Raw genomic sequence first — 27,383 nt, forward strand, 5'->3', positions numbered from 1 at the left:
TGCGTTCAGATGAAGAAAAGTACGGAAGCGGAGATGAGGCAGAGAAGGGAACTGTGCAAAGTCCCTCCATGAGCATGAACCTAGAGAGGGAAGGGCAGTGGTCCGATATGGAAGAATAAGAAGAGGAAATACCTGAACCCATACCAGCCTCCAAGCGCTCAAAGGAATGCTTATGGGATATAGAAGAGATAACCCTGAGAACATTACCAGGACGAAGGAAAATTAACATGACAGGAGCCTTCACAAAAACAAAGACTGCAACCAGTCCTGGGTACAATGGAGACATAACACAATTCCTCTTGTTCGAGAAGGGGGGTGGGCGACTGCAATATATACCATGGCCACAGATGGATAACGATAATTTGAGGTGCAAGCTACCAACATTGACTTCCAGGGTGGGAATGTGTATATATGAGCCAGAAAAACTGACGAAAGGAATGGCGCTAGCAATCTGTGACATAATAAGCTTGCTTGCCGCTACCAGAGGTGTGCAGGCTGATGACCTATGGAAAAGGGCTGGGTGCCCTAGAGTGACCGCTCAAAAGACAGCCTTTGATGGGGCACCATTTAATAAATGCAGAGCAGATGTATGGAGGCCACTCTGAGAACAGTACCCAGACACCTCAGACATGAGTGCAATCATGACGTGCAAGATGCGGGTAGACGAAGACCCCATTGCGAACATTCAATAGATTCAAGATTTGTAAAACTTGTGAACCGTCGGACAGCAATGTATACATTTTTTTTTATCACATATTATTTGAAGGGCTACCCGAACCAGTGCAGAGACAATTTTCAAAATGTGTAGGGATAGAAGCCATACCATTGCCCGAGATCCAATTGACCATAGCTCACTATTGCCGATTATTACTGGAGAAGAACAGAAAGAAACTTGAAAAAAGAAAGATGGAAGAAGCAAAGTTAGTGCAGAAAAAATGGTCAACATTTTCAATGGAAAGAGCAATGTTGACAAGCGGACCGGGAATGGTTACAACAGAAGTGCAGCAAGATCAGCCAATGGCTGAAGGGAACATCGAAGGAAGGGGAGAGTCCAATTATTGGCCGTGAGGAAGAGGGTTCGCTCCTAGAGCAAGAGGGGGTGAACTCAGGTTCTGCAAGGAGAAGGGTTTAACGGGGGACAGCCCCAACCTATGCGACCACCACAGCAGTGTTGGACATGTGAGGAGATGGGACACCTAGCACAAGTATGTAGAAGTGGGGGGAGGCTGCACATAATTGGCAGAGTCCAAGAGGAAGGGCAGCATATCCTCCATTTTATAGCGTAGAGCCACTGGAATATTATGTCCAAGATCACACACAGTATCAGACACCTCTGCCACAAATACAACTTGCACAACAGCCACAGATGCAGGCACAACAGCCAAACACACAGCAGGCACCAGTACAACAGAATACTATGGTGACCTGGAACCCAAATACAGGAACACAAGCACCCACACCTAGGCTACGGAGTGTGACAGTGCTGGGGCAAACCCTTTCACTGGGATGGGAATCAACCTATATCCACAATAGGATAGCCCACAGACTGACTTGATGCGTTCAATCCTATCTGTTACACCTGACCCACAAGGGGAACCATGGATCAGAGTAACCATAAGTGACAAAACATTTTCCTTTCTTGTAGACACGGTAGCGACCCAGTTATGTGTTAGGGAGGGGAGGGGAATTGTGCGCTTAACTGCTTCCCCTGATTTACCATTGTGTAATAAAACAGGCCTTTGTCATTTATTCTGACTGTTCTGTTTGTGGGCCCGGGATTTCCCAGCCTACATGGTTTGTGTAGGGCTTGGATTTTGGGCCCTCTATTGCAAGGACAAAACAGAAATAATAGAATATACTGTAAAGTGGTCTTGTGTAATGCACCTTCTGGCATTTTGGTGGCCTCTTTGTGATACTTCCTGTAAGAGACCTGGGGGGTTATTTGGAGGAATGGGAGAGTCAAGATACAAAACCTGAAGTGTAGGATACTGCAGACTAGAAGAACAGAGGTAATGCATGTTGGTATTTTTGTAGGTAAGCTGTAGTGAGGGCTATGCATATCTACAAGTGAGCCCTAGGTGTACCTAACCTAGTGGAGCTTCTACAAGACATGCATGTAGTGCAAGCAGAATGGTGAGCAGGTTAGTGTAGAATGACACACTTAAAGAAACAATCTATCAATGAACATAATGTATGAAGTAGCAGTTGATCAAGGAGCAATAGGGTGATGAAATAAGCAATTAGGGACATACATAAAGCAGCTGATAAGGAACACATCTGACAAAGGCATATCCAGGTAGTTAAAGACGTAATTAAGCAATGTGACCCTCGCGGCGGGGGCATTACCGACTCAGGTAATGCCCCGGGGCCCATAGACGCTCGGGCCTTACCGAAGGCCCCGGGGCCTTACCTTAGTCGGTAATGCCCCCAGCCGCGAGGGTCATATTGCTATTAGTACCTCGACCCACATTATGTGCGTGACCGGGGCACTAAAAGCATTTTTTTCTGTCCCGAAACTTTGGAGCGTTTCAGGACAGAAAAAAAAAGAAACAACCAAGAAAATGGCTGCCATGGAAAGGCGCCTGCGTCCCCGGCGGTGGACGAGGGAAGCCCCCAGCCGTGTAGCCCCGCTCCGAGTCTCCACACAGCTGGAGGCTTCCCTCGTCCCCTGCTGGGGACGCAGGAACAAGAAGGTAAGTTGGGGGGGCGGGTGGGAGGGAGAGAGGGAAGGGAATTAAAACATTTTTAAAAAAAGACTTACCCGAGTCCCCGGCGGGGGGCGAAGGCAGCCTCTCAGCCGCGGGGAGGCTCGGAGCGGGCATGGCCCCGCTTCGAGCCTCCTCATTGGCTGAGGGGCTGCAATGCCCCCCGCCGGGGACAAAGGCCGTGGAATCCTGACGGAGGGATTCCCGGCCTGGTAACGACTCGGCGAGGGCCAGTCAGAATGGCTCTTACATTCTGATTGCGCCCTCGCGGGTACTAATGCACAAACTGGCCTTCTTCCACACCGATAGCACAAGTCTCTGCATACAGCTCTCATTTTAACTTTGCTACTCTACTGTCCAGCTCCCTCTGAAATAGAAACATTGTACATGGCACACAGCAAGGATGAGGAAATAATGTGGACTGGAGACTCCACTCACTATTCTTGGTGATGTGTGGGAAGGGTTGGAACTGACACAACCTTATTCCCTCAGAAACCACTGAGGTAAAATCCTGGTCACTCTGATCGAGAACGAATTCTCTTCCTGTATGCTTTTGCAAGAAGAATCACTAATATTTTCAAGATCTAATATTAAATAAGGTCAAATACACAATATGTTTACTATAAATAAACTGTATTTTATGGTGAATTTAATTCAAAAACAAATAGAAAACATGCTGAATTTCATCATTCACTAATAATTATATTCCCTTGTTTTTCAATGGGATTATACAAACGAAGTAAATTCAAAAAAGTAACAATGTTCAAAAGTAAAGTAAATCTATGTGTCTTTCCATTTCACATAAATATATCACAATCTGTTAATACAATCATGACATCACACTACGCGTTTCGGGGTTCCCTGACCCCTTCTTCAGGTTTAGATATTGATTGCATTTCTTCACTGTCTAAAATAATGTAAAAAGACAAAGTCACTACACTATTCATTTGTCCCTGTGAACACTTATGCACGTCTAATGGAAACAGGTGTATTTGACTAACCTTTATGGACGAAGGTGAGTCTTCTCCTTTCAAGCTCCAAATAACGAGGATGTTTTGCAAGGATAGCTCTATGTTGCCCCCAATAATATGTCCATTGAATTGCAGCTGCAAAATTCGATCCCAAAAGGCTATTTAAATTATATGCCTGATCTGAAAAAGTGTAGGTGAATACTCCTATTAATTAAGTGTTTCAACAAATGATGATGTACAGTCCTCTATGTACAGTCCAGCATTTCCGCAAAGTTTCATATTTAGATAATATTTGCCTACCTTTCTGCCATTAACATTGAACGCGATCTGGGAACAGGAAGACGGCTGTTGATACAGTCTCCCGTCCCGCATCGCGTTTAAATCTACTTATGTGCCTGATCACGTGATCACCAGCTGATCACGTGATCACACGATGCCGAATTGTACGTGCGTACCGTTTGCTATGTTAAAGCCCGTATTCACGGGACTGTAAGTTTTGTCAGGCCTATTCTCTGGTGCATTGTACTGTCGAGTCAATTTTACTGAAAGATGTCATTACTTGAGCTAAACTATAATTATGTGCAAGTACACGATGAGTTCACTACACTGCGGTCACATGATTACATTACTGTAATGTCATTGGTTATGAGCTGAGCCTCATGGTGAATTCGTGTCGGCATTCCCAGTGTGATTTGCACTAGGTCACAGTGCTACAGACATAATAATTTACTGTGACACATTATTACACTATATAATAAGTGTATTTTTGGTGTGTATCTTTAGGATTATAAAGCAAAATTAGCCTTTATTAAGTCCTATTTCCACTAGTGCCATAGGTGTTCACTCAGGGATGTAATTACCATTCGGGTGAAAACCCATTAGCTTTCAAAAATATAAAACATTACATGAACACGATCCCTCCACTGAAAAAAACTGTATATCATATTATTAAATCCATAACATGTATTGATAGAGATCAAAGTTACAAGAGGAGGAGGCCATAGAAAATATACAATAACTGCATTGAAATATAGCAAGATAAGTCAAAGTCATTGTTCATCCCCTTTGGCTCTAAGGAGTACAATTTTTCAATCCATTCAATCTCTTTCTGTCTTAGTAACAGTTTAATGTCGCCTCCTCTCTTTGGGCATTTCACTTGCTCCAAAATCGTAAACTTCATTTGTGCTATGGTGTGATGGAAAGTTTTAAAATGTTGTGCCACTGGTGAGTGGACTGAACACAATTGGATGTTAGGTTTGTGCTCAGTCCACCTCAGCCTGACCTTCCTTGTTGTAAGACCCACATAGAATATACTGCATGGACATTTAATACCATAGATAACATTACTTGTTTCACAGGTACTTGTGTGTTTCAATGGAATTATTTTGCCCATATAGGGATGATTAATGCTAGAGCCTCTAATCACATTGTGACAGTGCTGGCAGTTGTTAAATGGTAAGGTCCCTTTAAACGGACGTGGACAAGATAAAGGTTGTTGATAATCTGCCTTTACAACAAAATCTTTAATGCATTTACTTTTTCTGTCTGCAAACGTATGTTCGATTGCAAACAATTGGGCCAGTTGCGGGTCCATTTTAAGCATTTGCCAATTTCTTTTTATGATTTGTTTAATTTTGTAACTCTGTTCAGAGTAAGTAGTAACATAAACAAGTGATTCTGAACTTCCTTTGACAGATTGCTCAAGGGTTTGAGCTCTCAGAATAGTTGAAGCTTTGATCAAGGCTGTGGATAACTGTTCTCGTGAATATCCTCTTTGGAGAAATTTTTCTTGTAAATTCTTTGTTTGGTTCTCAAATTCCAATGGTTCCGAGATAATTCTCCTATGACGCAAAAATTGACTGTAAGGTATCCTTTGATAGTAGTGTTCGGATGAAAATTTGATGCCATAAGGATGTTGTTTCTGTCAGTTGGCTTGTTATATATTGTAATGTGTAAGTGAATTGCTTTGATGTACACCTCTACATCCAGGAACTAAATACGATTCTTATTAACTTGAGTTGTGAATTTGATTCTTGGTGCCATTTGATTCATGTATGTAAAGAATTCCAGAAGGCTTTGATGGGAAGCCCTCCAAATACCGAAGATATCATCAATGTATCAAAAGAAGCTTCTCAGATGGACCTGGTATTCTATTTTTTTTAGTATCAATGTTTGTTTATGGTATGCCATGTAAGTATTGGCATGACCGGGTGCCATGGCTGCTCCCGTGGATGTACCCGAGATTTGTATGAAGTATCTATCTTCAAAGTGAAAGAAGTTGTTATTTAGAACTATTTTAAACAAACTTAATATACATAAGTAATTCGCACTACAATCCTGTGAAGATAGTAGCAACCACTCCATTGCTTCTAGGCCTGCTTCATGTGTGATGTTAGTATATAAAGTGCAGACATCCATGATAAATAAGATGTCTGCAGTTTCCTCAAAGTCAAGATCTTTTATCTTCAGTAAAAAGTCTGTGGTATCTTTGAGGTACGTTGTTGTTCTTTGTACTAATGGTTGAATGGCTTTGTCTATGTATTGGGCTAATGGTTTAAGGAGACTGTCATTTGCAGCTATTATCGGTCTTACAGGTGGGTCAGACAAACTCTTATGCACTTTAGGTAATATGTATAAGACTGGCATTATTGGATGATGTTTGGTGAAAAATGTTTTAGTTTTTTCAGAGATCCATTCATGTGCTTCTGCCTCGTCCAGGAATTCCCTGATGAGAGTTCTTACATGGTCGGTAGGGTCTGACAGCACTTCCAAACACGTATCTTGATCTCATGATTGTTGTTCCACTTCAGCTTTGTACTTAAATCGATCCATTATAACTAGGGCTCCGGCCTTGTCCACTGGCTTCAATATAATGTCCTCATTTCATAATAATGTGTCCAAAACTTGATTTTCACGTTTAGAAAAGTTACCCCTGTTCTTATGATTGAAGGATATTCCCTTGGGATCTCTTAAAGTTTGATTCTGGAATACTTCCAGTATATGATTCTGTGTGTGACGTGTAAATAAGCTCTTCGGTGGAATTTCCAAATATTTCAAAGGTTCCGTGGATTCTGTCCTTTCTGTGCTGGCGAAGAAAAATATCAATCTCATTTTCCTTGTTACCCTAAAGAAATCAATTTTTTCTTTCAAGAGACTGCAAGTGTATGTCAGAACAAATGATAGACCATTTGTAGAGTCTTTAATTCCAATATGCTCAGTGGGTAGGTTTTCTTTTGAAGAAGATTGACTTGACGTAATGGATTTTTTCTTTTTGGATCTTCTGTTTTTTTTTGTCTAAAAAAAGAACTTGAGCTTGGACCAGCCACACTTCTGGAATTTTCTCCCACTTCTTCTTGATGAGATTGTTGATTTCTAAGATGAGCTTCCTCTTCAGTTTCGGGTCAGGAGAATTCTGATGATGATGTTTGTGAAATAGAGGCTCTTCCCGGTCTTGTAGGGATTTGTTGTGGATTCCTTTTGTTGTGGTAGTCCTTCAAGTTAATAATCTATTGTGTCCCTTTGGAATTTTCTAATTTTTTTAGTTTCAATTTATGATTCAAACTGATCCAACTTGGTATTCACTTCTTCCAATATATTCGACAATTGTTCTTTCGTCATCAAGGGAGTCAATGCAGATTTGATAATCTCAATTTCTTCATTCAATTGTGTTAATGACTTTGATAGTTTCTCTATAGTAAGAAGTATGAGATCTAATGAGCACCTATTTAGAATTTGTCTCCACTTTTTAATAATTCCCAGACTCTCTCTACATAGAGTGGGTTCTAATTTAATTTGGAACTGAACCATGTATGTACTCTCCTTGCAAAATATTGAGCAAGCACTGCAAACTGCCATTTTTAAAGACTGTTTCTTGCTTGCGTGAGATGAGGCTTTAGGCTCTACTGCACATGTCTTTGTGATGAAGGTTCTTTGCTTAGCGTGTAACTTTGCTCGCCTTTACATCTCTCGCTTCTGACGTGTTTCCCTTTGGCCATATGAAATTGTGTTTGAGGCTCCCGCTTTCCTATGAAAAGCACCTTAGCAGATGTCATCATACTGTAAGCGCTCTCACCTGCCTCCGAGCAAGTGTGAAACTCTGAGGAGCATATTCAATTTTACTAAATGTTTCACGCTATGCTGTCCCCTCCGATAACACTGTCTAACATGTAAGAACACAGCTGGTATGAAAGTCTTGCATTGTTGGGCTTTGTTCCCTGCTTGCAACATTGTTTCAGTATGATTCCTTCCCCTGTTTGGACCACCCATTCCATTGAAATGCATTTGTTCATTAGGGTATAAGAGAACAGTGCTTGGAGTGGGGGGCGGGGATTCTTACTTGCGCCGAAGTCTCGTACTATCATTGGTTTGCGTTTGTCCTCTTTTTGGTTTTACTAATAAATGGTTCAGCAAACCACCTCAATCGTCAGTGGTCATTTTTCCACAACAGTGCAGTGCTACAGGTTATGATAGGTATGAACCTTTTGATTCCAGGAAAGAACTGCTTCCGAATGTATTAAAATGACATGCACTCATTTCACTTTTCTTAGTATGTTGTTGGGTAGGATGGGAGTATTGTAGAAATATTTGTGAATGTATTCATTGATTGCCCTACATTACCAATGTAAGTTCCTGATGTACAATCTCACCCCAAATTTCTGGCCAATAAACAGAATGTGATGTCACAAAACTCGAAATGTATTTAAAACATGAATGCAATCTAAACCAAAGTGGTGTCCAGCTTTATACCAAGGAAATCACTAAAATGTTATAATCTCATAAACAATTTATCAGCAAAAGATCGTACCTGCCTTCTTGATTCTTGCTACTTCACTTCAACAAGCATTCACTTCCATAATCAATTCTAGGTGTATATTATCTTCGGAAAGATACTAGGTATTTTAAATACACTCCTCCTAAAATGGCTCCTATCTAAGCAACACAGTATATTTAAATTAAATGTTTTTAACTTAAGACATTTTTATTTATTTTATTGTGCATTTGTAAGGCGCTTATACAGCAAGTAAATTGTGTTTCAAAGCGCCCACATGGCAACAGGGAGGGAACATGGGAATGAGAGGGAAATATAACAATGAAAGAAAGAGGCGGTCCTACTGGGCCTTGTGAGCATTCAGAACGTGCAAGTGCAGAGAGAGGGATAGCAGGGGTAAGGGCTAAGAGTAACATGGAGGGATGTGCTAGGGAGGAAGGTGCATAGTAACTGAAGGGATAGCCCTAGTTCTGTGGCAGAAAGTAGAGCTAGAACAGAATATGTAACAAAAGGAGGGCTCCAACCACATAGAAATGCTTTTCACTCTAGTCTCGCTTAGAGTGTTCTGCTGTGCTGTATCAGTGTGTTATTTTCTAATAATGCTTCAAAAGTAAGCTGAGTATCCAAATAGTAGGGTTATTTTATTCTGGATATAAGTTCCAAATATACACCCTGCGCCATAGCTTTCGTGCTCAAAGCTTCTTGCTTTTATTCAGCAAAACCAGTCCCCAAGACTGGATTTATATCTAGCATATTCATAGTACAATAAATGAACAGAATTTGGATGAAGTGATTCTTTACACAAAACTAAATTACATCACAATGTATGAATCAAGGGTGTGTTAGTATTGCTTGGTGAGGTAAATATTACATCATATTCACATTGTTGCAAAGAAAAGGCCAAAGAGACAAAGTAACAGTATTTGCACATAATGAAGCATTAATCTGCATTGTTTTACATACACCCCCTGGTATTAATCTAAAGTAAGGATGTGTTCATATATATGCAATAACTGGTCTAATAGTTTTAGGCTGACTGTAGAGCTGAAACTAGTTAGGGTAGTCAGCTCTTAGGTGGGTTAAAAATATTTCCACAGAGTACCAAACCGCTGGTCTATGCCAGGGGGAGGAGCCCCCTAAGGAGTTCTGGTGGAGTGTATTAGCAATTTCTTGTGCTTGAACCACAGGCGTTTCGGCTTCTTGTTTGAAAAGCCTTCATCTGGGCATCTGGGTTCGTTTCTTTGGAGGAAGAACAAAGTAGAAACAAAGGGGAGGGGGGAAAAATGGGAGAAAGAGAAGAGACTTAACATTAGTCTCTTGATTTTATAGGGTGTATTCATAAAAAAAACCTTGTTGCTGCATTGCCGGAGGACTTTGTAGTGTTCAGGGTACTTTAAAAACTACTTTATGGCCAGACCATACTTGATCTGGTTCATGATGCTGGGGAAAAATCAGGGACTAACCTTGTTGGTCGGCTTCGGGTGGAAGCTAGAATATTGGTTGCCCTTCTGCTTGTTGAAATAGTATTAGGCAGCAGAAGGAGGCCGGTTCTAAATCTGGCGTCTTCTAATGTTGTTGTCCCCAGGTATGGTGGGAAATGCTGGGTAGGAAAGAAGGAAGGGTGGGTGTTACTCCTTACATGGGAATTATCCATGATTACCCCAAAATAACAGGGTGTGAAAAAACTTTTTTGGGGGGGAGTTACATACCTATTGGAAATTCAGTTGATGGCTGCCTTGGATGGTAGTTGGAGGCAGAGCGGAATAATGTCCTCTACGAGATGAAAAAGAGAGCGGTAGCTGTCTAAGGCTCCCAGTGCCAGGTGTTGCTGGTCTGTTTTAAAACGGGAGACAAAAACAAATAGAGATAGCAGTTGAAGCAAGTAGTTGGGAAATGGGGTTTGTTGAATATGGTAGGTACGAGTACCTAGCAAAGACAGGGATACTATCGGGCTGTGGTTGTATCTGCAGCTGCTTATAGTTTACCTCAAGAAAGAACTGCTTTATCGTCCTTTCAGCCGATCGCCAGAGTGGCAGGGGAGTCACTGCTCTTTCATTGGCGTTTTTCTTTATTAAGAAGAGTGCTGTGTCCAAAGGTCAGTGCGCATGCGGGAAGGAGCAGTGTTGCTCGAATCGGGCATGCCCACTGGATACATTCAATGCTTGGAATGGTTGCCATGGCATGCCGACGCCATCGGCGGAGGGGTGAGTTAAAGCGCTGAGCGTATTCCTTAATGAAATAGTGTGACAAAGGGCTGTACCTAACCGCATGTGCCTAGGTACGGCAAAGGGGCATGTGAAGCGTGTAGGATGGAGCGCGGAAGCTGCGTTATTCCTGGATGTAAAGGTCCAGGGAATGCCATTAAATTCCGGGCATTATTCTGGGCAGCCCCTGCTTGTGGTGATGTGGGGCAAGGAGCGGGCAAAGGTATATAGCCAGAGTGGAAAAACTATCATATACAACTAACCAGTTGCCGTATGAGCCCCTTACATTACCGATGTGGTGTGAGTGTAGCATGTATTTATTACAAGTGTGTCCACCATCGGAGGCACACCAGACGGGTAGCATAGGGGGCTGTGCACCACATGTGTTTATTAATACTCGGTGTGTGGTCATTCCTAAAATCGTGTTTGGACAGGTATAATCCAGATCACCCATGAATTACAAATACATTAAAATACATATACAATCTCACCCTCTGTTGCAGTCAAAAAGTCAAAAAGATTTATGGGAGGACTTTGCATCACAAACATTCAATGTTCCGGATAGGTGGGTATGAAATCACTCCCAAGGTACATTCGCCTCATTTAGGCCATGTGTGATAGCCTGGAGTTTAAAAACCCACCACGCTTCCTTGTGTTTTAATGCATTTTTTGTGTTGGTGTTGCCATCCACTTTGTCGATGACCCACCAAGACAGATCATCAGGTTTGTGATGGTATTCTAAGAAGTGGGACACTAGGGGTGCATTATGTACTTTGCATCGAATCCTTGAGCGATGCTCACTGATGCGTTTATTAACTGGTTTTTGGGTTTGGTCAATATATCTGAGCCCACAGGGGCACTGTATAAGATAAATTGGATTGCATGTCTTACAATTAGAGAAGTGCTTCCTGGGAAGACCAATTGTATCTGGGTGTGGATCCATTCTAGAACCAATATGTCAATTTATTTACTTTTTCCTTAAACCATTAAGTCAAGCAACCAGCACATACTTAAAAGACACCCTGTCCACCATTATGCTTTTTTGAGAACCAACCCTTTGACAAATCCAAGGACCTGCTGGTAACCTTAGATGTTACATCCCTCTACACCAGCATACTCCAGGAGGTGGTGCTGGAATGTATTCGCAATCACTTGACTCACCATCTGACACAGGAACGCGTCCTAGTAAACTTTATTGTGGAACTCCTGGAACTGGCCCTCACAAAAAACTACTTCTCCTTCGGCGATAACTTGTTCATGCAAACTTGTGGTACCACCATGGGGGCTGCGTTTGCGGCCAGCCTGGCCGTACTCTTCATATCGGAATTCGAAGAGAAGCACATACTCTCTACCCAAAATCCATTCAGGAACTATATCAGCAATTGGTAACGCTACATAGATGATATCATCTTTCTATGGCATGGAGACCTTGAACACCTCCAAGAATGTTATGAGTGGATCAACCAAATAACAGTGGAACTAAAATTCACCATGAGTTACAGCTGTGACTACATCAACTTCCTGAATATACAAATACTGACCCAAGACGACAAACTATTGTGCACCCTATTTAGGAAGGACACGGACCGGAATACTCTACTCCACTACACGAGCAATCATCACAGAAACTTGAGAAATAACCTTCCTTACGCCCAATTTCTCAGTCTACGAAGAAACTGCACAGACACCAATCAGTACAAACTACATGCAGCAGACTTAGAGGCGAGGCTACGAACCAGGGGCTATCCAAAGAAACTTGTCAGGAACAGCAGTAAAAGAGCATTGTACACTCCACGAGAGACGCTACTGACCCCAAAAAATAGAAGCAATGAAGATCGTCTTACATGCGTCACTACCTTTGGACCTGACACAACTAGAATACAGCAAACAATCAAAAAATTCTGGCTGCTTATACAACTTAGCCTTCCAGATGAACCCATGCCCAGGATGGCGCTCAAACGAGCCAAAAACCTAAAAGAACATCTGACACACTCTCGCCTTAAGAAGACTAAACGATCCTCCCTTTGGAACTTGAGAGACCTGTCTGGGCACCACCCTTGTGGGAACTGTGTAGCTTGCAAGTTCACTTCAAAAACAAAATCCTTCAAAATTGGCAAAAAAGACTGGATACTCAAGCACTTCTCTAATTGTAAGAAATGCAATCCAATTTATCTTATACAGTGCCTCTGTGGGCTCAGATATATTGGCGAACTGCAAAGACCAGTTAATAAACGCAACAGTGAGCATCGCTCAAGGATTCAATGCAAAGTACATAATGCACCCCTAGTGTCCCACTTCCTAGAATACCATCACGGACCTGATGATCTGTCTTGGTGGGTCATCGACAAAGTGGATGGCAACACCAACACAAAAAATGCATTAAAACACAAAGAAGCATGGTGGGTTTTTAAACTCCAGACTATCACACATGGCCTAAATGATGCGAATGTACCGTGGGAGTGATTTCATACCCACCTATCCGGAACATTGGATGTTTGTGATGCAAAGTCCTCCCATAAATCTTTTTGACTGCAACAGAGGGTGAGGTTGTATTTGTATATTAATGTATTTGCAATTCATGGGTGATCTGGATTATACCTGTCCAAACACGATCTTAGGAATGACCACACACCGAGTATTAATAAACACATGTGGTGCACAGCCCCCTATGCTACCCGTCTGGTGTGCCTCCGATGGTGGACACACTTGTAATAAATACATGCTACACTCACACCACATCGGTAATGTAAGGGGCTCATATGGCGACTGGTTAGTTGTATATGATAGTTTTTCCACTCTGGCTATATACCTCCGCCCTCTCCTTGCCCCACATCACCACAAGCAGGGGCTGCCCAGAATAATGCCCGGAATTTAATGGCATTCCCTGGACCTTTACATCCAGGAATAACGCGGCTTCCGCGCTCCATCCTACATGCCTCGCATGCCCCTTTGCCGTACCTAGGCACATGCGGTTAGGTACAGCCCTTTGTCACACTATTCCATTAAGGAATACGCTCAGCGCTTTAACTCACGCCTCTGCCTACAGCGTCGGCCTGCCATGACAACCATTCCAAGCATTGAATGTACCCAGTGGGCATGCCCGATTCGAGCAACACTGCTCCTTCCCGCATGCGCACTGACCTTTGGACACAGCACTCTTCTTAATGAAGAAAAACCCCAACGAAAGAGCAGTGACTCCCCTGTGACTCCGGCGATCGGCTGAAAGGATGATAAAGCAGTTCTTTCTTGAGGTAAACTATGAGCAGCTGCAGATACAACCACAGCCCCGTTAGTACCTCTGTCTTTGCTAGGTACTCGTACCTACCATATTCAACAAACCCCATTTCCCAACTACTTGCTTCAACTGCTATCTGTATTTGTTTTTGTCTCCTGTTTTAAAACAGACCAGCAACACCTGGCACTGGGAGCCTTAGACAGCTACCGCTCTCTTTTTCATCTAGTAGAGGACGTTATTCCGCTCTGCCTCCAACTACCATCTAAGGCAGCCATCAACTGAATTTCCAATAGGTATGTAACTCCCCCCCAAAAAAGTTTTTTCACACCCCGTTATTTTGGGGTAATCATGAATAATTCACATGTAAGGAGTAACACCCATCCTTCCTTCTTTCCTACCCAGCGTTTCCCACCATACCTGGGGACAACAACATTAGAAGACGCCAGATTTAGAACCGGCCTCCTTCTGCTGCCTAATACTATCTCAGCAAGCAGAAGGGCAACCAATATTCTAGCTTCCATCCGAAGCCGACCAACAAGGTTAGTCCCTGATTTTTCCCCAGCATCATGAACCAGATCAAGTATGGTCTGGCCATAAAGTCATTTTTAAGAGTACCCTGAACAATGCAAAGTCCTCCGGATATGCAGCAACAATGGTTTTTTAATGAATACACCCTATAAAATCAAGAGACTAATATTGAGTCTCTTCTCTCTCTCCCATTTCCCCCCCTCCCTTTTGTTTCTACTTTGTTTTTCCTCCAGAGAAACAAACCCAGAGGCCCAGATGAAGGCTTTTCAAACAAGAAGCCGGAACGCCTGTGGTTCAAGCACAAGAAATTGCTAATACACTCCACCAGAACTCCTTAGGGGGCTCATCCCCCTGGCATAGACCAGCGGTTTGGTACTCTGTGGAAATATTTTTTAACCCACCTAAGAGCTGACTGCCCTAACTAGTTTCAGCTCTATAGTCAGCCTAAAACTATTAGACCAGTTATTGCATATATATGAACACATCCTTACTTTAGATTAATACCAGGGAGTGTATGTAAAACAATGCAGATTAATGCTTCATTATGTGCAAATACTGTTACTTTGTCTCGTTGGCCTTTTCTTTGCAACAATGTGAATATGATGTAATATTTACCTCACCAAGCAATACTAGCACACCCTTGATTCATAAATTGTGATGTGGTTTCGTTTTGTGTAAAGAATCACTTCATTTATTGTACTATGAATATGCTAGATATAAATCCAGTCTTGGGGACTGGTTTTGCTGAATAAAGCAAGAAGCTTTGAGCACTAAAGCTATGGCGCACAGTGTATATTTGGAACTTATATCCAGAATAAAATAACCCTACTATTTGGATACTCAGCTTACTCTTGAATCATTATTAGAAAATAACACACTGATACAGCACAGCAGAACACTCTAAGCGAGACTAGAGTGAAAAGCATTTCTATGTGGTTGGAGCCCTCCTTTTGTTAAATATAGGGAGTAAGGTGCAAGCAACTTTTAAGTGACTGGTAGAGATCAATTGGTGAGAGTGGTCCACTATCAATAAATAAGTGCAGGCTTGTGATATCACAGGTCAGTAGGTGCTGAAGCAAGTGGGAATGGACGGAGACTGAAGGAGATTGGGGGTAGGAGGACATGGCCCAGGTGGACACATTAGGGCCTTGGTCACCAATCCCAGCGACTCTGAGGTTTCAGCAAATGAGGAAATGGGGAAGGAGGAGGTGAAAATGAAAGTATTGATGAGCTTCCAGAATTTGAGGTGATCCGGCTCAAGATGAAGAGGGAGAAGGAGGCTGTTCCATAGGAGGAGTCCACCTGAGAAAAGAGATTGCCCACCAGCTGGCTGTTTAGCGAAGCGCTTGACACGCAGAGAGTTGGTGCTGGAGGAATATATAGATCTGGAAGGAGTGTACTTAGTGAGAGCCAATTGCAGATAGTGTGGTCCCCAGCCCCAGAGAGCTTTATGGATGATGCAGAGGGATTTGAATTTGATGATTGCAGCAACTAGGTGACAGTGGAGAGTTTTTAGGGCTGGAGAGATGCGGTCCCTGGGTTTGAGGCTGTGGGATGTTTTTACCCATTCTGATATGCTCCACTGCATCACTTTACAAATGGGGAAAGAAACAGACAAAAATGGATGTGCTAACACCTGTGCGCGCAAAAATCTCCAAACTGTGGGTGGGTCACAATCACAAAAGGCTGCACACTCCTGCCACACACATTCAAAGTGGGGTGAAAACAGAATTCACACTGCCGGTGCATGCCAGTGGGCTCTGTTCCATTCAACATGAAGTAAGGCCGCAGAATTAGGCTAAAAAAATGAAAATGCCTTTTAAAATGCAGCTTTGCAACATTCAAAGTGCTGTTTTGGCGCTAGATCAATTTATTTTCCAGTAAATCATTGAAATTAAAAGGGTTTCAGATCATCCAGGTGGCTCAGAGGAGCCGGGCCCCATTGACTGACAGTAACTAAGAAATGAATCTCATGAAAAACCAGCCCAGCAACATTGTTTTCAGTTCCAGGGGAAATAACAGCACTCAAGGACCGAAATAATGCTGAATTAAATGTGTGTGCTGCATAAGAAAATTGGATTTAAAAGGACTCCGTTTAAGGTGCTTTTCCTTGAAGAAAGTGCAAATCGCCTGTTTAAAAGCGTGTTTTTGATGAAAGGCCTAATTCTTTAAATGTCAAAATCCCCTTTAAATTGTGTTCACTTATATGTTTTAATGAAAGATGTAGTTAGCTTAAAGTCAAACCCAAGTCTTGAGTTAATTAAATTTTAATTCTGGGCTGACAGCTTCAGCCTGGGAATGGTTGACACCTCGCCACTGACAGGAAAGGACTAATTGCTGCTGGAAGGTTTTCGCTTACTCAGAACAAAGAACTCATTAGACATTCGTCTGTGGCCCAGCCAAAGACAATGGCAGGCTGAACACTCATCCCTACAGGAGGAAGCTTCCCTTCAAGGAAGAGGACACCCCACCCTGATGAAAGGAATTTGACAGCTTTTGCCAGGGAAAGAAAAGTAAAAATAAAACTGCTAAAGGACTTTTGGTGTTTAAATGCCTATTTGTAATTAAGCTTTAAAATCCGTTAACTTTGCCACATGAAGGAGGACAAATCTCAAAGTTGGTAGTTGTAAATCTAATTTTACGCGCTTTCTGTGAAGACGTGATTGAACCCTGTACTACATAAGGGACAAAAGTTACATAAAAAGAATAATTGTGCCAAGACTATTCATGCTGCAAATATAGGCGTCGATTCATGGAATTAATGTGCGCCGAAAATTCCCGCGCAGAGGTGCCAAAACGTGCGATTCGCAGTAAAAGTACACAAGAAAGCAGGCGGTAGCGTCCCTGCGCCTGAAATAAATGTGCGCCAAAATGTGCGCTAACAAAAAGCACCCATATACAGCCATGATGAATGGTCCATACAGTGGCCCTCTGGGACAAATGAGGTGCAAAGGGGTACCGACAAACACGGACACCCGCTGTGTGAAAAATAGCGTGTGCGTGTGTTTCGGGATGCGCGGGAAGTAACACACGCGATTGGCCTGGGTACGTGTACTTTGGGGTGCGCGGGAAGTTCCACACGCGATTGGCCTGGGTACGTGTGTTTCGGGATGCACGGGAAGTTCCACACGCGATTGGCCTGGGTACATGTACTTCGGGGTGCGCGGGAAGTTCCACACGCAATTGGCCTGGGTACGTGTGTTTCGGGATGCGCGGGAAGTTCCACACGCGATTGGCCTGGGTACGTGTACTTCGGGGTGCGCGGGAAGTTCCACACGCGATTGGCCTGGGTACGTGTGTTTCGGGATGCGCGGGAGGTTCCACACGCGATTGGCCTGGGTACGTGTGTTTCGGGATGCGGCGGGAAGTTCCACACGCGATTGGCCTGGGTACCTGTGTATCGGGATGCGCGGGAGGTTCCACACGCGATTGGCCTGGGTACGTGTACTTCGGGGTGCGCGGGAAGTTCCACACGCGATTGGCCTGGGTACGTGTGTTTTGGGATGCGCGGGAGGTTCCACACGCGATTAGCCTGGGTACGTGTACTTCGGGGTGCATGGGAAGTTCAACACGCGATTGGCCTGGGTACGTGTGTTTCGGGATGCGCGGGAGGTTCCACACGCGATTGGCCTAGGTACGTGTACTTCAGGTTGCGCGGGAAGTTCCACACACGATTGGCCTGGGTACGTGTGTTTCGGGATGCGCGGGAGGTTCCACACGCGATTGGCCTGGGTACGTGTGTTTCGGGATGCGGCGGGAAGTTCCACACGCGATTGGCCTGGGTACGTGTACTTCGGGGTGCGCGGGAAGTTCCACACGCGATTGGCCTGGGTACGTGTACTTCGGGGTGTTCGGGAAGTCCCACATGTGATTTCAGCAGGGTATGTGTATTCCGAGGTGCGTGGGAAGTTTCACACGCGATTTCAGCAGGGTACGTGTATTTCGGTGGTGCCGGGGAGTGCTACACGTGATTTGGCCGTGTGGGTCCTCCCAGGTGTTCCCTCTACACCCTCCACGGCCCCTGCAGGCAGCCCACACCACAGGGGACTACCCTGCACCCCTGCTCATGTCCCACAGGCAACCCATCCACCATGGCCATGCCCCCCAGCCAACCCACATGTCACCTTGCACTACTGATCACCAACAGATGTCTCCCAGCACCCCCACCCCCCAGCACTGTGGGGCACCCCCCACCAGGCCCCCACTCATGTCCAACTCATGTCTCCCAGCACCCCCACCCCCCAGCACTGTGGGGCACCCTCCACCAGGCCCCCACTCATGTCCCCCTGCACCCCCACCCACCAGCATCCAGGGGCACCCTCCACCAGGCCCCCACTCATGTCCAACTCATGTCTCCCATCACCCCCACCCCCCAGCAGTGCAGGGCACCCCCCACCAGGCCCCCACTCATGTCCCCCTGCATCCCCACCCCCCAGCATTCAGGGGCACCCTCCACCAGGCCCCCACTCATGTCTCCCAGCACCCCCACCCACCAGCATCCAGGGGCACCCTCCACCAGGCCCCCACTCATGTCTCCCTGCACCCCCAGCCCCCAGCAGTACAGGGCACCCTCCACCAGGCCCCCACTCATGTCTCCTACCACCCCCACACCCCAGCAGTGCAGGGGCACCCTCCACCAGGCCCCCACTCATGTCTCCCTGCACCCCACCCCCCAGCAGTGCAGAGGCAGCCTCCACCAGGCCCCCACTCATGTCTCCTACCACCCCCACCCCCCAGCAGTGCAGGGGCACCCTCCACCAGGCCCCCACTCATGTCTCCCATCACCCCCACCCCCTAGCAGTGCAGGGGCACCCTCCACCAGGCCCCTGTTAGGCGGAAACCTGTGCAGTTCCCTCTGGGACCACTGCAAAAGATTTAGGACTACAGGTGTTTGGCAGTAAACCCACTTGGTAGCAGTCTGTACCACACAGATTCACTTGGTAGCTGTGGCTGAGCAGTCAGACTTCCCTCAAGAAGAGTTAGGCAGTATGTGGAGTATACAATATAGGGCAATTTACACAGTAGAACAAGCAAACTCGGAACAAGGCTTTGGTGTAAAGATATAAAGGTATTTATTTATAACAACACATCTATGGAAAACACTCTGGCACTAATACAGCAAACAACTTCAATCACAATTACTATAAGAAGAAAAAGATCAATCCCCCTAACAATAGTTCGACAAGTCTAGGTTCACCGGCATCACTTATTTGCAGACAGAGGTGTATGCTTTAACCTAGATGGCACTCTAGTATTCGTTAGGTCGGGAGAGAAAAATAAGGCAGGTTATGAAATCAACTCGGTACCAATACTTTACGGACAAATGCAAGGCAAGTAAGGCAGGGTCTACTGCAGATCACAAAGTTCAGAGGCCAGGCCCACTCGGAGAGAGGCAAGGCGATATGTCCCAAAAAGTGTCTCAGTGGAAATGCGCTTCGAGTCTTTGTCGCAAATTGTTATGGAAAGATTGGACCAGTTCAGAACAGAAAGTTAAGATAGCTTGAAGGCGACCCAATGGAAAGGCGAGGATTAAGACACCTCACTCTATCTGGCAGAAAGGGAAGCCAGGCGGACACGGTACCTTGTTTGTGGAGAGACAGCTCCGGCGGGGGCAGTTTTTCCTGGTGGTGGATGCACGTCGGGTCTTTGACAAGAGAAGAGGTGATCTCGTCGTCGAAGGAAAGTTGAAGATCGTTGCACCACCAGGGAAGAGACCAGCCGCGGAGTGCTCCATCACAAGGCACCACCTTTTGGTCGCCGTACAGGGGTAGTGGCTATCCGGCTGCCGAGGTGCTCTGCACGGGCAATTCGACCACTGCGTCCTGGAGTGAAGAAAAAGCAAAGCCGACTGGTTGTTCCCACCAGTCAGGGGAAGAGACTCTCCGGCGGGTAGATCTCCTCTGTCGTCGGGAAGTGGTGAGTCGGTTCAGCAGGGCTCCACCGGAGGTGTCATCGTTGCAGGTCGGCTCAGATTTACCTTCTTAGGTCCTGTGGCGACTTCTGAAGATCCAGTCCCAAAAGCCCTGCTTTTATGCAGAAAACCCCCATTCATTCAGCCTAGCTGTCACTCAAAACACGCTAAGTGGTGAGCGGGGTGGCTCACCACTTGGGCCGATCACACCAGAGTGCGACGTGAGTTGGCAAGGCAACTCAGTCCAGGGTGCCTAAACCCCCTCCCACACCCCTGTGGTAACCCAGACAGAATGGCACCACTTTGGAGGGTCTCTGTACAGAAGCCTGCCAAAAGTGGAACAAAGGGCTCAACCTTTGGTTTAGGAGTCACAGAGACGAACACAGACGCCATTTTAAAAACAGAGTTCTGGCAGAAAATACAATCCAATAGACTTATTTAAGATAAGTAAACCGGTGGTATGTTAGAGATTAACGAGATATTAATCTCCAACAATGGGAAGAATCCCATAGGGTTATATTCAGAGTCGAATATAACAAGTAGTTTCCACTGCCACCAGCCAAAACTCGACGAGGGGGGACGGGACAGTGCCCCCTCGAATAACAGACCTAGGAGTAATCGAATTACCCCTACTAGTATGTCCACAATAGGATGGTTTGTACTAGTTCTGTTAGTAAATTTAGGTCTAGTAAAGCCAATGGTGACTTTACATGCCCGGGGAGACAGTAGTCAGTCCCCGGGTATGGAGTCTATGATGGAGGTCCGCTAGGACGCCCCAGTGCTACGGCACGGAGGGTGAGGTGTAACACACATAGAAAAACATATGAGACCCTATGGAGTAAAAGACCCCATAGCCCATAGAACACATTGACATTCAAAGGAATTACACACATTCATGTCCAAGAGTGGGAGAAAAAGAGTCTCACTCTTGGCAGGATGGAAAAAAACAAAACTCCAGAAATCCAGCAAAGCTGCTGGGGGACTCACTAGGTTAGGAAATTCAGCCTAAACAGAGAATTCTCCCTAACACTCGCCCCCCCCCCCCCCCCAGACTAAGGGACAGGAGGATTTAATCCACTCCTGGATGAATCTCATACCTCTAGTCAATGACATACATCCTAGAGAGACCATCAGCATTTTGGCGGTGACACCCTAACCTGTGCTCAATGGTGAAATCAAACCCTTGCAGGCAGATCGACCATCTCAGTAGTTTTGGGTTTTCCCCTTTCATTTGCATTAACCATCTCAAGGGTTGGTGGTCAGTCTGAATGACAAAAGTAGAACCATACAAGTATGGCCTAAACTTCTTCAGAGCCCACACGATAGCAAAGCACTCTCTTTCGATTGTTTCCCACCTTGTTTCAGGATCCTTCAGCTTGCGGCTGATGAAGCAAACGGGGTGCTCCCTACCTTTCCCATCCAGTTGACTGAGTACGGCACCTATTCCTACATATGAAGCATCTGTCTGCACAATGAAGTGTTGGCGGTAATCAGGAGCTCTGAGTACTGGGGCTTGGCAAAGAGCCTTCTTCAGGTTTTCAAAAGCCTGATTGCACTCCTCGTTCCATCTAACCTTTTTAGGAAATTTGGGCGAGGAGATGACATTCAGTGGAGACGCTATGGTCCCATAGTTCTCGATGAAATTCCTGTAATACCCAGTGAGGCCTAGGAAGTCTCTCACTTGGGTCTGAGTAGTAGGTGTTGTCCAATTTTGCACAGCTTCAATCTTACTGAGCAACGGCCTTATTTCTCCACCTCCTACCTCATGTCCAAGATAGACTACCTTACTCTGTCCAATTTGGCATTTACTCGCCTTTATGGTCAGATTGGCTCGTCCAAGAGCCTGCAAAACATCTCTCAGGTGGGTTACATGTTCTTCCCAGGAATTGCTGAACACTGCAATGTCATCCAAGTATGCCATGCAGAAGTCCTCCATCCCATTCAGAACCTGGTTTACCATCCGTTGAAACGTAGCAGGTGCATTCTTCAATCCGAAAGGCATTACCTTAAACTGGTATAAGCCAACGGGGGTAGAAAATGCAGTTTTCTCCTTGGCATGGTCTGTCAGGGCTATTTGCCAATAGCCTGACGTCAAGTCAAATGTGCTGAGGAACTTGGCTGCGCCAAGTTTATCCACCAACTCATCTGTTCTTGGCAAAGGGTGGGCATCAGTTTTGGTGACTGCATTAAGAGCTCTATAATCCACGCAGAATCTAAGTTCTTTAGATCCGGCCTTTGGTACTAACACAACTGGGCTAGACCATGGACTAGTAGAGGGCTCTATTACCCCAAGATCAAGCATCTTTCTGACCTCACCTTTGATGTGGGTTCGTACGTGTTCTGACATTCGTTATCCTCTGCTTTTGACTAGCAGACAGTCACCAGTGAGTATGTCATGCTGGCCCCAAGGGGTCAAGCCTGGTGAAAGCGAGAACAGGGAGGCAAACTGATTCAACATAGCTTTTCACTCTTCTTGTTGCTCGGGTGTCAGATTTGAAGAGAGATTTACTCCTTCAATTTTTTCGTCTAAAGGTAAGCCTCTGAGGAGATCCGGAAGAGCTTCACTCTCTTCTTCTTCCTCGGTTGATGCTAGAAGCAACGCTCTTACATCGGGTCTTGAGACATACGCTTTGAGTCGGTTGGTGTGGAAGACTGTCAGAGCCTCCTTGGGATTGCCCAAGTCCACCAGATAGTTGACCTCTCCGAGTTTACCCACAACTCTGAAGGGTCCAATCCATTTGTCTTGCAAGGCCCTCTGCCTTGTTGGGATCATAACGAGAATGAGCTTGTCTTGAGCGAACTCAACCATGTTAGCCTTTTGATTGTGCCAGTGCTTGACCAATGCTTGTCCACCTTTCAAGTTATCGCTTGCTCTGTCATCATGTGCGACATTCTCCTCCAGAGACCTATCACGTAGTCAGTCTCTCTGACTGGCTTGGGGGAAGGAACATTCTCCAACCCCTCCTTAATCAGGGCCAATGGACCTCTGACGGGATGACCATAGAGAAGCTCGAAGGGAGAATAACCTACTCCCTCCTGAGGGACTTCTCTGTAAGCAAATAGAAGGCATGGCAGTAGAAGGTCCCACTTACGTTTAAGGGGTTCCTCTAAAGCACCTATCATGCTCTTCATGGTTCGGTTGAACCGTTCTACCAACCCATTTGTTTGTGGGTGGTAAACTGTTGAGAACTTGTAAGTAACTCCACAGGTTTTCCACATGGCTTTCATGTAGTGGGACATAAAGTTTGACACCTGTCAGAGATTACTTCCTTAGGAAACCCGACCCTAGTAAAAATACCAAGGAGGGCCTTAGCCACAGCCGGAGTTGTAACAGTCCTCATAGGAATTGCCTCAGGATACCTAGTAGCATGGTCTACTACAACAAGTATAAACCTGTTGATTGAGGAGGTTGGAGGATCAAAGGGACCAACAATGTCAATCCCTACTCTCTCAAATGGGACTTCCACAACGGGGCGAGGCACTAAAGGTGCCACATTCTTGGCGCCAACCTTACCAGAGGTCTGGCAGGTGTGGCAACTCCTGCAGTGTTTTTCTACTTCGGCCCCCATCTTTGGCCAATAAAAGTAGAGAGATAGCCTTTCCTTAGTCTTTTTGAAACTCAAGTGACCAGCCAAAGGAATCTCGTGGGCTTACTGCAGGAACTGTGGTCTGTTCTCTTGGGGTACTACAAGTCGTTTGTAGTCTCCAGGTGCAGACTCGGTCGGTTCAATGTAGAAGAGGCCGTCTTCCCAGTGCAACCTGTATTTCCCAGGCTCTTGCCCTTCAGCCTGAGCTTCTGCCTGGTGGCGAAGACCTTCCAGAGCTGGACATTCTCTCTGTCCCTTACTGAAGTCTGCCCTGCTGGGTCCCCCTTCTGCCAGTAAAGACTGCAGCTCAGGATGGTCAACAGGATCCAGATCTCCAATGAGTTCCTGGCCTTCCATTAGCTCTTTGTCAGAGTCTAATTCTACCAAACAGGGTTGTACCTCCCTCTTAGCCTCAGCTGGAGGTGGAGTTACGGGTGTAACTTTGGACAACCGCAAGGAAGTCCTTGTTGGCTGCACTGAAATGCTGGCTGCTGGTTTCAGGATAGAAGTCTTAGGTTTCCCTTTCGCTTCTGATTTCTTCGAGACAGCGGCCGACAATTCCAGTGGAGCAGGAGTGATTTCTTTCTTCATCATCTCCTGGAGATTACCGCGCATGGTCCTCTCTCTTGCAGGTCTGGTTAGTTCCTGTAACCGTTTACTAGGAGGTCTGGGAGTATGCGATACAACTCCGAGAGTTTTCAAATCGTTACCCAACAGAACGCGTCCTGGTACCTCACTCTGTATGCTGACAGGTATCGTCACAGTCATGTCATTACACTGGATCAGAACTGGTAATTGGGGAAGCATCTGCACAGGCCCTCCAGCTAACTTGGTGAGGCGTTTGGGTGCCTTAGCAACATCCTCAGCCTGAAAAAACAATTTATCCTCCACAGTTATGCTGGCCCCAGTGTCCCTAATGGGTGGAGTCTCCTGACCATTCACCAGGACACTGTCCTTGTAATACTCTTTAGTATTATCGGGGATAGAATTATAGACATCTAAATTCTGTTGTTCCCACAGAGATACTAAAGAAACGCTGGCTGAGACTCCAATGGGTTCATCAGCTAGCAGTAGAAAGTTTCCACTTGCCATTTGGACTTCCTCCTCTGGAGCGAAGGCTAAGGAGACAAGCTGGACCCCTTAAGGTTTACCCTAACATCTGGGATCTCCTTTCACGTGGTCAGTCGAGCCACAAACAAAGCATTTCCTGAATGCTTTCTGGAATGGTGGCTTGTTCTGGCCTCCTTCTGGTTTGGCACCAGAAGACACACTATTCTGTTGCGGTTTTCCTTGTGGCTTACCCTTCTGGTTTTGTTTGGGGCCCTCTTTGGAATTTGAGTTATTCGAATTCTCTGAGTCTTTTTTTTGCTGTTTTCCCTCATCCTTTTTCTGAGTTGCCCCAGAATCCTCATGAGTAGCCCTGTTGGCAACCCACAAGTCAGCAGTCTTAGCTAGCTTCCTGGAATCCAATTCCTTTGAATCAGCCAAGTGCTGTCTGAGCTCAGGAGAACAGGCATCATAAATAGACTCCAACATAAAAAGATTCTTCATACCCTCATAAGTGTTCACTTTGTAACCCTTAATCCATCCCTCTAAGTTTTTCAACCCTTCACTCACCCAGGTAGCCCAAGGGGTACCATCATGCTTTTTGAGGGTTCTAAACCTCTTAAGATACTGGGAAGGGGTCTTCCCAAATCTAGCTATCAAAGCTAGTTTCACACTTTCGTACTTTTTCCTATCCTCCTCCCCCAACTCCATTACCACATCAGTTGAAACATGGGGAAGCCTAGAGAACAACCAGGTAAGCAACTCGTTACCTGTGATGTTCTGGAGCCCATGATTGTACTCAAACAAACTCAGCCAATCCAATACATCCAATTTCGGTTCATACATACCAATTAATTCCTTCGGCATCCGGGGTCTTTTCGGACTGGAGCTTCTAGAAGAGCCAGAGACAGAAGCAGTTTCGACAGACAACTTTTTCATTTCTAACTCATTCTTGAGCTCCATTTCTCGGAGCCTAAGAATTTGTTGCATTTCTTGGTGTTCCTGTTCGGTTTGAGCAGTAATCCTTCTGAATTCCAAGTCTATTTTCATTTTTTCTAGTTCAAGGACTTGAGGACTTAGTGTGGGACCTGTTATAGGCCCTGTAGGTACAGCTGGTAAGGCAGACAGAGGGGCAGGGGAGACAGTTTCGTTAGCCTCTCTTTCCTCTTCAGCCTCTTCATCACTATCATCAGAATTATGATTTAGATCAACACCATCAATGTTATCTACATCTGCTGGAGAAGTTGGTTCCTCTGAACCAGTGCCCAGACTTTGGTTCGCCAGCAACCTCGCTATCAGTTCTAACTTCTTGCCTCTTACAGAAAGACTCTCTTGTCTACAGAGGGCTCGTAAACTCTCAGTATTTTCACCTGACAAGGATTCTTGACTGTAAACTTCCATAGTAGACATGTTTTTAAAAGTTGCTTTTTAGTGCTAAGCTTTGTGGTTAGTTATCCTAAAGTGTTGAAAAGCACTCTAAACTGTATACTCGATACAAATCCCACCGCTGTACACCAGTGTTAGGCGGAAACCTGTGCAGTTCCCTCTGGGACCACTGCAAAAGATTTAGGACTACAGGTGTTTGGCAGTAAACCCACTTGGTAGCAGTCTGTACCACACAGATTCACTTGGTAGCTGTGGCTGAGCGGTCAGACATCCCTCAAGAAGAGTTAGGCAGTATGTGGAGTATACAATATAGGGCAATTTACACAGTAGAACAAGCAAACTCGGAACAAGGCTTCGGTGTAAAGATATAAAGGTATTTATTTATAACAACACATCTATGGAAAACACTCTGGCACTAATACGGCAAACAACTTCAATCACAATTACTATAAAAAGAAAAAGATCAATCCCCCTAACAATAGTTCGACAAGTCTAGGTTCACCGGCATCACTTATTTGCAGACAGAGGTGTATGCTTTAACCTAGATGGCACTCTAGTATTAGTTAGGTCGGGAGAGAAAAATAAGGCAGGTTATGAAATCAACTCAGTACCAATACTTTATGGACAAATGCAAGGCAAGTTAGGCAGGGTCTACTGCAGATCACAAAGTTCAGAGGCCAGGCCCACTCGGAGAGAGGCAAGGCGATATGTCCCAAAAAGTGTCTCAGTGGAAATGCGCTTCGAGTCTTTGTCGCAAATTGTTATGGAAAGATTGGACCAGTTCAGAACAGAAAGTTAAGAAAGCTTGAAGGCGACCCAATGGAAAGGCGAGGATTAAGACACCTCACTCTATCCGGCAGAAAGGGAAGCCAGGCGGACACGGTACCTTGTTTGTGGAGAGACAGCTCCGGCGGGGGCAGTTGTTCCTGGTGGTGGATGCACGTCTGGTCTTTTCCAAGAGAAGAGGTGATCTCGTCGTCGAAGGAAAGTTGACGATCGTTGCACCACCAGGGTAGAGACCAGCCGCGGAGTGCTCTGTCA

The sequence above is a fragment of the Ambystoma mexicanum genome, chromosome 2q, assembly GCF_040938575.1.
Source record: "Ambystoma mexicanum isolate Mex_15411 chromosome 2q, UKY_AmexF1_1, whole genome shotgun sequence".
Taxonomy (NCBI): Eukaryota; Metazoa; Chordata; class Amphibia; order Caudata; family Ambystomatidae; genus Ambystoma; species Ambystoma mexicanum.